Source organism: Ambystoma mexicanum, chromosome 9 (assembly GCF_040938575.1).
Source record: "Ambystoma mexicanum isolate Mex_15411 chromosome 9, UKY_AmexF1_1, whole genome shotgun sequence".
Lineage (NCBI taxonomy): Eukaryota > Metazoa > Chordata > Amphibia > Caudata > Ambystomatidae > Ambystoma > Ambystoma mexicanum.
The window spans coordinates 1,179,356,419-1,179,370,014 of NC_090931.1; the positions used below are offsets into that span (position 1 = coordinate 1,179,356,419).

The following is a 13,596-nucleotide window of genomic DNA, read 5'->3' on the forward strand; positions in this document are numbered from 1 at the left end:
GATTTAAGGGTTCGCCAAATCAGGACTTCGACGGATTTCACTCCAGCTCTTGGCTGGGGGGAAATCCGCCGAAAATGTGCGTTCTTACCGCCAGGGGGAAATCCGCCGGCCGTAAGAGCGCACATTTTCCCCATTGAGCCCAATGGGGAATGGGGCATTCCCGAATGGGCTCAATGGGGAATTAGATTACCGTCAAACTCGTGATCCGGCGCTCTTAGCGCCGGGGAGTTTGGCGGTAGGGCTAATATCGCCAGCGGTAATACCGCCAGCGTTACCGCCAAAGTCGGGATCAGGCCCATAGTCTAACTCACATTGTATTCTGCTAAAGAAGTCAATTCATGGATCGAACAGCTTATCTAAAATGGGCAACTGAATGGACAGATCCAGATGAAGATTACTATGTTAAAGACATAAAGACAAGACTAAGAGTGCATATGAAAAATCACGTGATAAGATACGAAAAGCGTGGAGTAAAAAGAGCTGGAATCAGATGGGAAGTAAACAGAAGACGTGAGAGATCGGAAAAATCTGCAGAATAAATTTGAAGATGGAAGGAAAGATTTGGGGTTCAGTACCTCACCAGATTGCTGGGAAGAAGGTGTGGTAATCTGCAGAGATTCGGTAGTAGTTGGTCATTACGAGCAAACTGTTAAACATGCTGAAAAACTGTGTAAACCATTTTGGTCAAAAATTACAAAACTATTGACATGGGTCAAAAACAAAGGAGGGCCTTTGAAGATAGTGCCTTTGGAAAGTACAGAGCTGTGTTTCAGAAACAATGGCACAAGAAAAGTTGGGGAGAACCAGAATTGTGGTCGAATCTTTGAGGCACCAGGAATGAGCAGTGGAACAGCAGTGATGATGGATCACTACTCGGCTTGCGGATCCAGAGCGTATAGGAAGCTGCCCAAGTATTGGGGAAGACTATGTTATATAGTTAATGTTCATGATCCAGCATTGGTGATTCCTAAAAGTGACCTGAACATTGGCAAATTTCCAAAAGCAGATGGTCATCTGAGGAAGAAAAGATCTGTGGAGCTGATAAATCAAATGAAGGGAGAGAACTACTTCTCAGCCAAGTCAATGTAAGCTTTTGATTCCATCCCCTATGAACACAGATTGTTTAATCAGACTTCATTGATATTCACAATAATCTTCATGCCAAGGATCCAGACAGCAGCAAATACTAAGTGGTTACAAATAAACAGATGGGAGTTGTTGCAGACTGTCAACACTACCATAAAGGGATTCAATGCTATCAGGTCAGAGCTGAGAGCAATACGACTGATGACTCTTCAGAACAGGTACATCTTGGACATTATTATAGCCATGGATGGAGGTGTTTGTGCCAAAATTTGAGAATCATGTTGCCATTTATACCTTCTCATGGTGACGAGAATGGCACCTTGACAGAGGCCATATAGATGCTGACGAAGCTACGCGTCCAGATGGTAGACGAAGTGGAAGATATTGCTGATGACAGTTGGTTTGGATCACTCTTTTCGTGGGTTGCACAATGGATGTTAGACCTGTTCAAATTCCTTGGAGCCTTGATAGTGATGCTGTTACTTGTATTCTGTGTAATCAGATTGGCTATTTCACAATGCAAGAAGACTCCAAAGACAGCTATAGTAATGAATATCACGATTACTGTTGAATCAGGATGGAAAACTAAGGAGCTAACAAATGAAGAAATCAGAGATTAGGTGAAAGCCGGCATCCATGCACCTGAGGGAATGCAATTCTGGTACCCAAAGGACCATAAGAAGTATGTGGGGAAATGGATCTACTGCAGTCCAAGTGGCCAGTGGATGCTTATGATCTGGAAAAAGGATGAGCATGTGAAATCAGCTGGATGCCTGAAAGGAGTAATAAAGATATGGGTCACGAAAATGCATTTCTTCAGAAAAGGATGTATAGATGTGAAAAATGATGGGAGAATGGCCTATGAATCACCTAGAGGGGAGAGTGTAGAGAAAGAGCCAAGTACCCCCACCTCACCCATGTTGCTTTTATGCTGTGAACCGGAATGTGAACTGTGTGCAGTGCCAGTGAAGATACCAATACCAAGGAGAATCCTGGAAGCAAGGTTCTGGTTCCCATTGCGAAAACCATACCTGCGTACATGAAAATATAGTGGCCATTTGAATGAGATACCAGAAGAAGTGTGAAAAGTGATCAAAAGAGCAGATTGGTAAAGTCATATGAAGCAAGACTGATGCACCCAGAAGAAATGCAGAGGCAAGAGAACATAGATATTATATAGGCATCAAGCAAGTATCAAAGGTAAGTAGCATTTCAGGATTGAGATGAAGATGTTTATGCTACAAAAGTGATGAAGATATCAAGTCATTTTACACGTGTACAGATGCAAAGAAACACAGGATGACAAAGTATTCTACTCTTGAGGCTAGCTATGTAGTGAATAGATTGCGGTGTGCGCCAGTATATATATATATATATATATATATATATATATATATATATATATATATATATATATGAGTGAGTGAACTATGGACGACTCCACTATGCATTTTAGCAGAGCTGGACCAGAAAAAGGAAGGCTTTTTCAGTGTGTCACAGCTGAAAAGCAACTTAATTACAGAGGTGAATCAAGAAGGGTGAGGCTGGATCAGCCCTAGGAGGCCTAGGGTGCTCTAGGCTGGAATTATCAGACAGTAGCTACACATGTGTGAAAGAACAAACTCCTGTTCAGAAGACGGGCACAAAAACAATGAAGATTTAAGAGATTCATTAAATAGTAATATTTTAAATACATCAGAGCTCAAAATCATGGTCTTCAATCACGTGGATGGCTGAAAATGGGCAAATGTGATGAACCACACCTACGCAGGGAGACAAAGCATGCTATACTCCCCCATATTCTCTATAGCAAGGAACATTTCCAAGGCTGAGTTCAAAGCCTTTATCGATGTACAGACCACAAGAGGTGATGATAGATGAAATGCTAATTGGTAGGAAGCTATGGACAAGACTAAACCACCAGCACCTGGATGCCAGCCTGCATGCTGCTGGCATATGTGGAAAAGTACTGACAGATGTAAGGGTGCTAACCAATTATGGAGGGCCACGTAGTAAGGAGCCCGATAGTTTTTGTAGCCAATGAGACTTTGTATATTTGATGACGTTCATCGTGACCTGTTTAAGGGGAGGGCTTTGTTGCCCTAGCTGATGTTAAAGACCCTATCACTCTCGTAGACAAATATGACATGTATACCTATATGTTTCCTGTAGACCCAATCACTTTCTCCAATAGGTTTTTGTAGTTTGCCATGTAGATTGAGGTCAGCAATGATGAATTTTTACTACCTAATTCATGTTTTTTTTAAATGCTGAGAGATCATGCTGTGCAACGTCCGTTGATGTCCGTTTTACTCCCTGTTTTAGACAATTGCAAATGAAACAGTTTTGCTTTGCCAACTTTCTAAATTAGTTTGATTATTGATGTTTGAGTATATTCTGTCTGCATCCCCTTCCATCTCAAAGTACTGCTACCTCGTCTTAAAGGGCAGGGATGATAATCCCGGTTGATGGGCAAAAAAGAAAGTAAAATAAATATGTCAATGCCTTTTTGCACCAGTTTGCCATAGTGCTGGCAGGGCACAGTATAATCACGAGGGGAGAAATTGCCCTTGGGTAAAATGCACTGAAATCATGTACATTTGTATTAGTGCAATGTCTGGTGTAGTGCTAATACATTTCCAAATTGCACTTCACATGTCTTTAATAAGGAACAAAATGCATAACGTCATTGATGTGGAATGTTAAAATCTGCCATTATCAATGTGGCGCCCAGTTAGTGCCAACATATAAGTCAATACATTATTATTATCAGTATTGACATCTTCCCAAACCAGATATCTTTTTAATATGGACTGAGGGGCTATTCATTTTTAGGGTAGTATTTTTTTTCTTTTTTTAAATCACAGTTATAGAAGATTGTAAATTCAAACAGAGCAGAATTTTCAGCACAGTAACTTTTCTATCAAGGGAACCTTTTCTTCATTGGAGACATTTCTTTCAAGAAGGAGGTTTTCAAGCTGTTAACACTTGAGGTACACACTCTTCACTTGAAGCACATTTAACTTCACGAGAATGAATCAGTTAGAGTGAGTGACACCAATCCCCAGCCAGCCATGCTTCACAGACTTGCAAGTGATGGCAAATTCAACAATTTAATGGCCAAGCATATCAAGCTTGATTTCCACCTGGTTGAAGATATTGCCGTTGTGCACTCCCACCATGCTGCCCACCATCTCAGGAAGAATGATCATGTCACGCAGATGGGTTTTCACCCACTCTGGTTTCTCCGTGGGAGGAGACTCCTTTTTGGCTTAGTGCAGACTTTTCAGAAGGGCGTGTTGCTTTTGGCGCAGTCCTCTGTTCAGTCGCCTATGCTGGCGAGCATAATACAGCTGCATGATCTACTCATAGTCCAAAAGCTGGTCGAGGTCCACGCCTCGGTAGTTAAACTTCCTTAAGGTTCTCTTTTTCTTCTGTTTAACTTCTGCCATTTCGTCAGGAGCCCCTCAAAAAAGGACCGATCTTGCACCAGCGCCATATTATATAACGAGATTTGGGAGGAGCTGTTTATGGTTACATTTTTTCAGCAAACAAGTATTTCCAGCAGATGAACATATTCTGAAAGGGAATAAAGCTACTGGAATGGGCCATTGCTTCTTGGTCGGTACGAATGGGGTCAGCCTGATATTTGTTGTGATTTCATTATATAGGGCTGGTTAATATCATGTGGGGAGCCTTACAAGTACCTTAGTTGGGTCATCACTGCACCTGAAGTTGCCATCTCTCCTTTATCCCAGTTCTGCATAGCATCCATGGCACAGCTACACCTGAAATACTTCACGTTGGTAGATGCATTTTGCTACTGCTGAATAGAACAGTGCAGCACTTTTGAACCCCCTATCAACAAAAAATGGAAATGGAAAGTCTGACAATATTCATTCTTCAAACAGGGGCAAAAGCAAGGACCTACAGCTCCCCAAAAAGTGGAATGTTGGGAAGAGCAGCAAAGGTTTCACCACATCACAGAGGTCTCTGAACTTTATCAAGGCAGTGCACAGAGTAACAATGTCCATTCAAGTTCTTTATGAGAATGGCTTAATTTAGATAATATTGCTTTAAAATGTATAACAAATGAAATGGCAAATTACCATCTATGACAATCATTAATGAAACAAAGCCAGCTTGTGTGGCTTTAGACAGCAGAACTAGCACCTAAATTGCACATACTGTGCTATACTTCTTCAGGCTTTAGACAGGACAGCAATCGCCTTAAATCATACATCATGCACCATACATGGTCAGGCTTTATACAGGAGAGCTATACCCCAGATGAGACGTTCTTCACCATCTGTCGTCAGGCTTTACACAGCAGCCGTGCACTCCATGTTGCACATGCTGTGGCATGCATGTTCAAGCTTTAAATGAAGAGACTATAAGTCACACAAAGGCAGAATTTGCCCACGGCAACTATAAGAAAGCATATTGTGGCTTTATTATAAACTATGCAAACTGAATATTCTCACACTCTTCCAGGGAAGACCCTTTCCCATTTGAAGTGGAACATAACATAACTATGAATGGGTGAGGGGGTACCTGGGGAACAGCGCACACCTCTTCCCCATGTTAACCCTCATGCCCTTTCCTACCCCTAGAACGACAGCTCTTAAACATTAGATGAATATGGCATACCTCCTTTTCCTCCAATTTCATCCTTTAGCTGTTAAACATAGATTTGTAAAGAACTCAGACTGTGATCCCAACCAAGCAAGAGGCCACAGAGATTGCAAAACCGGGATTACGATTGTATTGGATGGTCCAGCCTATCCCCCTGCCCAAATGCCCCTTCTTTCACTATTAACATGATGTTCTTCATACAGCCAGTTCAAACGATTTAGAACAAGGAGGGTGCACCCAAGTCAATGTGGCACTTCAAGAAGTCTACATTGCCCCTTTGTATCTGTTCTGCTTCTCATTTCATCGTGGAGAACCCACTGCAGGTTTTCAACCTCATGCTGAAAGTGAGGATCTGGTGCTGCCTCCAGACCAGGTCAGGGGAGGGCAGTAGGGGGATTGCATTATGGTCTGTGACTGTGTGAAAGAGGATTGAGCCTTGTGGACATCAACCATGTAGAACTCTTAGAGATACAAGGAGGGATTCTAGCTCCTGCTCAGACTGCCTGATGAATGCCAGGCAATTGAAGTCACAGAGACTGATTTCCTAATGGTCAAAGCTCCCAGCAGGCCACGGAGCACAGCACCTGAACATGCTAGTGTGAGATTTGAGGCAGCTCTCAGCTTGCCAAACAACATACTAAGGATTGTGAAATGGGTAAATGCTAGTTGACAAAAATATGGTGGGTTTGTTAGGATTTCAAATTTCAAGCAGCCCTTTCTCTAAACCAAATGTTTTGACAAAATTTAACCCTTAGCATATTTGTTATGAGACCTGAGCGCAGCACAGCACACACATGCAAACAATGTGTACTCTATGGGTGCATCACACGTGTTATTGTCAATGCCCATGACTCCCAACGTCATGGATTCATGAACTGATGATACACGTTTTAAATCCTTTTTCTCAAGCTCATGTGACCACGACAATACCCTATGTTTTGGAGTGTAGCAACCCATACATATAACAAAACATGAAACACGGGACATCACATGCAAAGCAAAACATACTTTAGTAATGTTGAAAGCTGTGCAGATGAATAACTAGGACTGTTTCCTCATTTGCAAGGACAGAAAGTGTTCAGAACTGTCCCTGACACAACGTGGCACAAAGGCAATAAGGAAAGATTTGATCTAATCTGAAAGACATTTCTGCAGATAATGGTGGTGATGCGAAGATAATTGCTTTCCAAGAAAGCATTGTCTTTGGAGACACGATTGTGACGCTCTACAATAAGTAAACAAAGGATCGTAAGTCATTGTTTTATTCAGTAGGATTTAATGTTGTCTCTTGACACACAGTGATAGCTTTCTTGTAGTCATTGAGTTACATCTACTGGACCCTTAATTTATATATTCAAAATAATGAAATCCTATAATATTAATGATGCCAATTATATATTGTCATTAATCTCCACAGACTGCCCACATGCAGATGTTTAGAGTTATTATCAATCATCAAACCACAGATCAGTGCACGTCATGGTATGTCCTTTCTATGCCGTCATACCACTGGAAACAAAGAGCATTTAAAGGTCTAATGTGGAAGAATAAACACTGAAGTGGTAAAGTGCTGCACCTTCCATCCTTTCATCAAATCTAAAGCATTCCTCATACTATCTTTCAGAGGTTTCTTGACCATGATATTCAATGAGTCACTGAAGCACTGCAGTTCAGCATTACTGTCTCTCTATAATGTATGTTTGTTGTCAGTAAGGGAAACAGACCACATGCAGAAATACGATGCCATTACATTATTTATAACCTGTCAGATGCTTAGGCATAATATGAATTATTCAAAAATTGGTCAGCGCACGTTATGGTAAGTCAATTCTCTGATGTTACAACCACTGTATGCAATGATGTTGGAGGGTGTAATAGCGAAGAACAAACACACATATGTTTAAGTGCTTCAAATACTATAAATTCCATCAAAACTAAAGCATACATTATGTTGTATTGCAAAGGATTCTTGACCATGGTATTCAATCAGACACTGAAGCACTACTCTTCTGCATTACTGTGACAGTACAATACGTGTCTGTTGTCAGTGCGGGAAACAGACCACATGTAAAAACCACATTCTCCACATATGGAGACACATTACCTTCAATAGGTTCCATGTCATTTCATCGTGGGGTGTTTTTTCGCAGGGGGTTTTACAGTGGATTTTTTTATGAAAAAATTGCTCATATTTTCTTTTGGGTATTCTCTATCACCCACAACCCATATATATATTTGTCTAACCCCCCTAAAAATTGATGAGTTTTTTTGTTAAAAACCGCAGTAAAAACCCCAGCGAAAAAACATCCCGCTATGAAAGGATTTCGTACCCTTCAAAACACATATTCCTGTTAATTTATTTTTTTATTTTGATTGCTATACAAGTGGTTTATTACAAAACTTGTACAACTACACAGATAAACATAAACATAACAATGATGTTTTATTCTATCACCAAACATCTGTGGAAGCCGTCAGGGAGACAATACAACTTTAGTTTATCTAAACTTGAAGCCCTACTTATCCCCCTACAAACAACAATTGTAGACAACTCTGGTTATACATCTAAAAGGATTCTGGAAGGTTTAATCTATTTTGGTATATTTTTGATGAGCAAGATTACAGCGTGTTTTGTTAAAAAAACCATGAAAGTCTACAGAAGTCGATGTTATTAGATATGGAGTTGAAGTACAAATTGAATTTGTTTTTATGTTATATTATGTTAAGGTTATTTATATATCACCTTTTGTACCATTAGTATGATCCCAAAGCGCTGCAGGTTGAATGCCCTCAGAGACTGTGGTCCTTATCAGTGGAGACAGTAGTTTGGCATAAAGTGCTTTGGTGCACTTGGTATGTATGCATCCAAAGCGGTTTGAGCGGGTTGGCCGCATTCTAATTATAGGAGTGATGCAGTAGATGTGAGAGATCAGTGTAATGTGCGCAGCATGGAGGGCTGTCTCCAAACGACACATTCTGTCTGTGCACTTAATATATGTGTTTAAACAGTCATTCATTTAAGTCTTGCCTTGATAAGGAGCATGGTGGTCGAAACATGTGTCAGTAAGGGCAGCTCATGTTCTGAATTTGACAATGAAATATCCATAATGTTAATGCTGGCTATTCAATTGATTTAGTTAGTATTGAATAATCTGATGATTCATTGTCACAATGTATTTCAAAACATTGAGTTTTGCTACTTAACTCTAGGATACGGTACAGAGAATACCTCAATAGATAATGGCACATATTTTTTGTTAAATTGTGCTGTTGGAAATATGCTGGGGCAAAGCCTACTTGTGCCAAAATCTGCAGCTATCTAGGCTACCTCTCAATTTCTTCATTTTAATTTCTAATAAAATGTACACCTGACTTCTCACCCCAAGCACCCTATTCACAAGATGAGTCCATTTGTTTAGTGTCAGTCTATTAGCAATTAACAGCTCAGGGGCAAAATGCCTGCCTTGGGAGCAAGACGACAAAGACCATAACAGGATCGAGCCCGGGTCCTCGCTTAGAAACCTCTCGGTATTAAGCACGTTATAAATAACTTATCATATCATATCATATGTAAAAATGAAATATTTTGCACAACAGGCTTTACATAGACATGCAATTTGAGAGACAAAAGTACTGTTCATATTTTTTTTGGCACTAATTTCAGATAGGATAAGAAAAGTGAGACAGAAAACAATTTGTACGGCTTTTAAAGAAATAGCTTGTCTCTTTTGGTCTGAGCAGTCGAACCAAATAGGCAGATGGTCCCGAGTAGTTTCAGCATTTCAATCTGTTTCATCCATTGATTTTGTGCTACATTAAACAATCTATCGGGACCAAATGACCATATTTCTATTCAGTGGAAATAGCATGCCCCGTGAAGCGGAAATGTTGCTACATCATCATCTGTATTTGGCTCAAACTGCGCAATAATTGTACAATTGTAATATAATTGTTTTTCATTATCAAGATGCATACCAGAGGTTCGATTACTACATGGTTGATCATTCTATTCTTTCTATAAATAATTTCAGGGCAATCCTGGACAGGGCCATTCTCATTGCTGTGTGCAACCAACGTGTTTAGAGTGTATTTACAAAGGTTCTGGTTGCTACCCATAGCCATCAGCATACGTTATATTATGCCATTGTCCATTTGTGTAGCGCCTTTCACCATTGGCATGGTCTCAAAGCGCTATAGGTTGAACGCCCTCAGGGACCGGAGTCCGGGTCAGTTGACATAGAGCATTAAATAGTGTGTGTTTGCATGCTATATGTGCGTGCAGCTAGGCCACATTTTTCGTGGATAGCTGCATTCTAATGATGGAAGTTTGTGCAGGGTATTTGAGACAGGTAGTATGTGTGCAGCTAGGCTGAATTGTAGTGGAGATGATGCACATATGTGAGATTATGCATGCAGCTAGGCCACATTTATCGTGGGTAATAGCTGCATTCTACATGTTGTTGTGCTGTGCAAAGTGATATATAATTATGTATGCAACTAGACCGACATGAATGTGGGGCTAGCTGCATTCTAGTGTTTAGGTGCTGAGCGGAGACTCAGGGTAGTGGAAGGTAGTGTGAGTATCTGTGGGGTAGGAAGAGGCCTCCCTCTCCCTGATTGGCTTCTGTTGCCTACCAAATTAACTATGCTACCCTTTATAGGTGTCTGGTGTGTCAGCAACCTCTAAATCAAGTACAAACTCAGCTTTATATGCAACCCACTCACTCATGTGAAATGCAGTTGCAGTTTTAGGCTAATTTGCGCAATCGTGTGAGATGCAATATTAGGCTACCCTACTCAATCAGGTCAAATGCAGTTCTAGGCTAACTAACATGATCAAGTGAATACAATAATAGGCCTACTAGAACGATAAGGGGAAATGCAATATTAGGCCAACTCGCAGAGTCAGGCAAAATACAAACAACCAGAGGGACACAGCAGTGGGAAGAAAACTAAGATTTGGAACACAATGGAGTGTGTATGCACCTACATTTCAGACACACAGCAGTGGAAAAAAACACTTAGCTTGGTGGCACACAACAGTGGAGAAAAACACCTAGATTTTAAACACATACCAGTGGAAGAATGCACCTAGATATGAAGCACACAGCAGTGGAAAAATGCACCTATGGCGGACTTCTGGGCACCACCTCCACAAGGGGTTACAGTCCATGAGCAGAAATTCCCCCTTTAAATTTCTTCTTGTCTACAAGTTAATTCATTAGATAGGTCCCCCGACAGGATGCCACCATCTCTTTCTACACACCTGCTCACACCAACACCTCAGGGCACTCCAAATCAGCACCTTCAATAGTTGTAAACATAGTACTAAGCCTAAGAATATTGCACGCCCCTTCTTAACCCATGACCTATAATAAACTAGTCTACCTCCTGGTAAGACAATGCAAACAGCAAGTCACACAAATTATTCACTCATGTCTTCAGGAGTCATCTCCTTCTGTCTTAATTTGCAATGTAGAATTGTTTGAGACAATGTGCTTCATGAAGTTAGACTTTCTGTGTCCTCTTCTGTTGTAATTGTATGCTGAACAGCCTACATTTGCCAGAACATAAAAACCTAGAGAGAGTTATTGCTCTGTGCTATCACCCTAAATGGCCTCTAATACATGTAATCACAAGGTGAATCATGTTTCGGATTTGATGGCTGATGATTCAAGAACATGATTTTAATTCTTTGGTAGGATATGCAGAGGCACACCCAGGGTAGGGCCTGAGCAGGCAAGGCCCAACATCTGAAAATCCCCTTTCTTCACTGCCATGTGGGCATTTACAGATGTCAATGTCACTGTAGTGGGACCAACTACCATAGCTTCAGGCCCCACTTGTTAGACAATTCTGGCTACGCCCCTCTGCGGATATATACAATATATACTAAAATAAGGCACGCATACATTTAGCCTTCTTCAATCTCCTTCATTACATACGACTCGGAATTTTGCTGTGAATTGTGTTGTTGTAGCCACTACACTTAAATTCAACTCATTAAACATAAAACAAAACCAATATGTAAATGGTTGGGAGCAGTCTTGTTAGCGCATTGATCTCAGATTGCTAAGGACTCTGGCATCTTCTGCAAAATTGGATTCAGTGAACCTAGCTTTAATATATTTAAACCATTGCTATCATATTTGCGGAGATTCACTAATTCCCACGTGTTTTTGAAAGTATTGCCTTCAACTAATGTTAATATTGGCAATGCAGGACTCACAGACATGGTGCTAAATGTTCAGTTACATTATGCGTGTCAACATCTTATAAATTAAAGTAGAGTCATTTTGATTTGGCAATCACACTGTATTCAAAAGTGCGAACAACTCATTTGAAAGTGTTTTAATTTCTATTGATCAGGCAGCAAATTAACTGTTGACTATTGACTTTAAGTTAGAACACAAAGGGGTACAAGAGATTAGGCAAACTGTCCAAGAAAAGGTCAATATAAGTGCCTGCTATAGAAACATAACATTTGCGGTACACTGTGCATTTGTTAACCTTATGGCCTGATTTACAAAGTCTTTTCCAATGGCAATTTCTGTGAAGAATCTGGGGAATTCACTGCTTCTTCCCAGTGGGGAGCCACCCACTTTCAGGCTAGAGAGGGGAGCCAGTTTAACAAATCCCTCCCTAGGGGTTTGGGAAAGTGGGACCTCACAAGGAGTGACTTCCCTGCAGGGACAAGGGCTCTCATTCCTATCTAGAACATCCTATAAGTACATGTCTGCCTATATGGGAATAGACTGTTGTTTCAGTTGATCGGCATTCAATACACCCAAACATTATTTTCCTACTGGTGGATCAAGTTAATGCTGTAATCTTCATGAACTGAACAGGTGATGAAGAACAACACACACCTTTTCAGAATGGTGGCGAGAATAAAGATGCAATGAGCCTTGAGTGCAGAGATAAGTACCCTATGGATAGGTGAGCTTCTGACGTGATAACATGATGGGGCAGAGCAGTACTACATTGGGGAGCTAGTGGTGGCATAAAGTAACAAATAGACAAGTGAGAGGTCAGCATTGGAAAGGGCGCTACTGTAAGAGGATTCAATTCAACACTACAGCTAAGTCAATGCCTAGTCTGGGATACTGAATGGAAACCCTTATGGATATATCTTTATGTCCAGTTCATGCGTTCTGGATGACTACCCCTATATAACACCCCTCCCTTGGAATCCCCCTGACCCCACTGAGCCAAGAAGTAGTTCTGTTTTGCAAGTTAAAAGGTTTATTTGATAATTTAAACAATAGATATATATATCACACTTTATACTAATTTAATAATTGAATATCACACTGAATCTGAGCAGTAATCAATAATGGATAGTCTGGCACTAGCACACTTCTTTATAATCAATGATGAGTGGTTATAGGATGGATAAGATAGCAACAATACTTTATGGTTTCAAATGGATGCAAGGTGGAATGAAAATGCAGTACAGAAAATACTCAATAGGCGTTCAACAAAACAATGTAATCACTTTTCTCTGGCAATCCCCTCCCCCCTTTATGCAATGCAAGGAAATGGAAGGAAAGCACACAGTTCTCAGAAATGCAATCAAATGTAATTCAGTTCACCCCAGCAGCTTAGACTACAGAAGTTTACAACACAGGCCCAAAATGCTTTTATATGTGCTGGCAATGAAGTGAAAAATATGCTAAAATGCTTTTAATTCCCTCTTGAGGTTCAGGGTGAGTGGTATCAAGTTAATATTAGTCCAGGCGCACTTTAGCAAGGATCTAGGAGTAACTAGCAGGTTAAACGAATTTTTGGCAACTGAAAGCAAGAAAACTGCTGTTTTCACACGTTGAGAAATTTGCAAATCGCGGCAAATTCGCGAGTGCGTTTTTTGCGATT

The 13,596-nt window shown here is 40.6% G+C and overlaps 1 protein-coding gene and 1 pseudogene across 3 annotated transcripts in view; one reads left to right on the top strand and one right to left on the bottom strand.

The window, feature by feature from the left end:
• The window catches only part of LRP1B (LDL receptor related protein 1B), a 4,835,697-nt gene that overhangs the window by 2,295,540 nt on the left and 2,526,561 nt on the right, over positions 1–13,596 (top strand). The window lies entirely within an intron of this gene.
• Positions 4,068–4,538, bottom strand: LOC138489540 (small ribosomal subunit protein uS19 pseudogene; annotated as a pseudogene).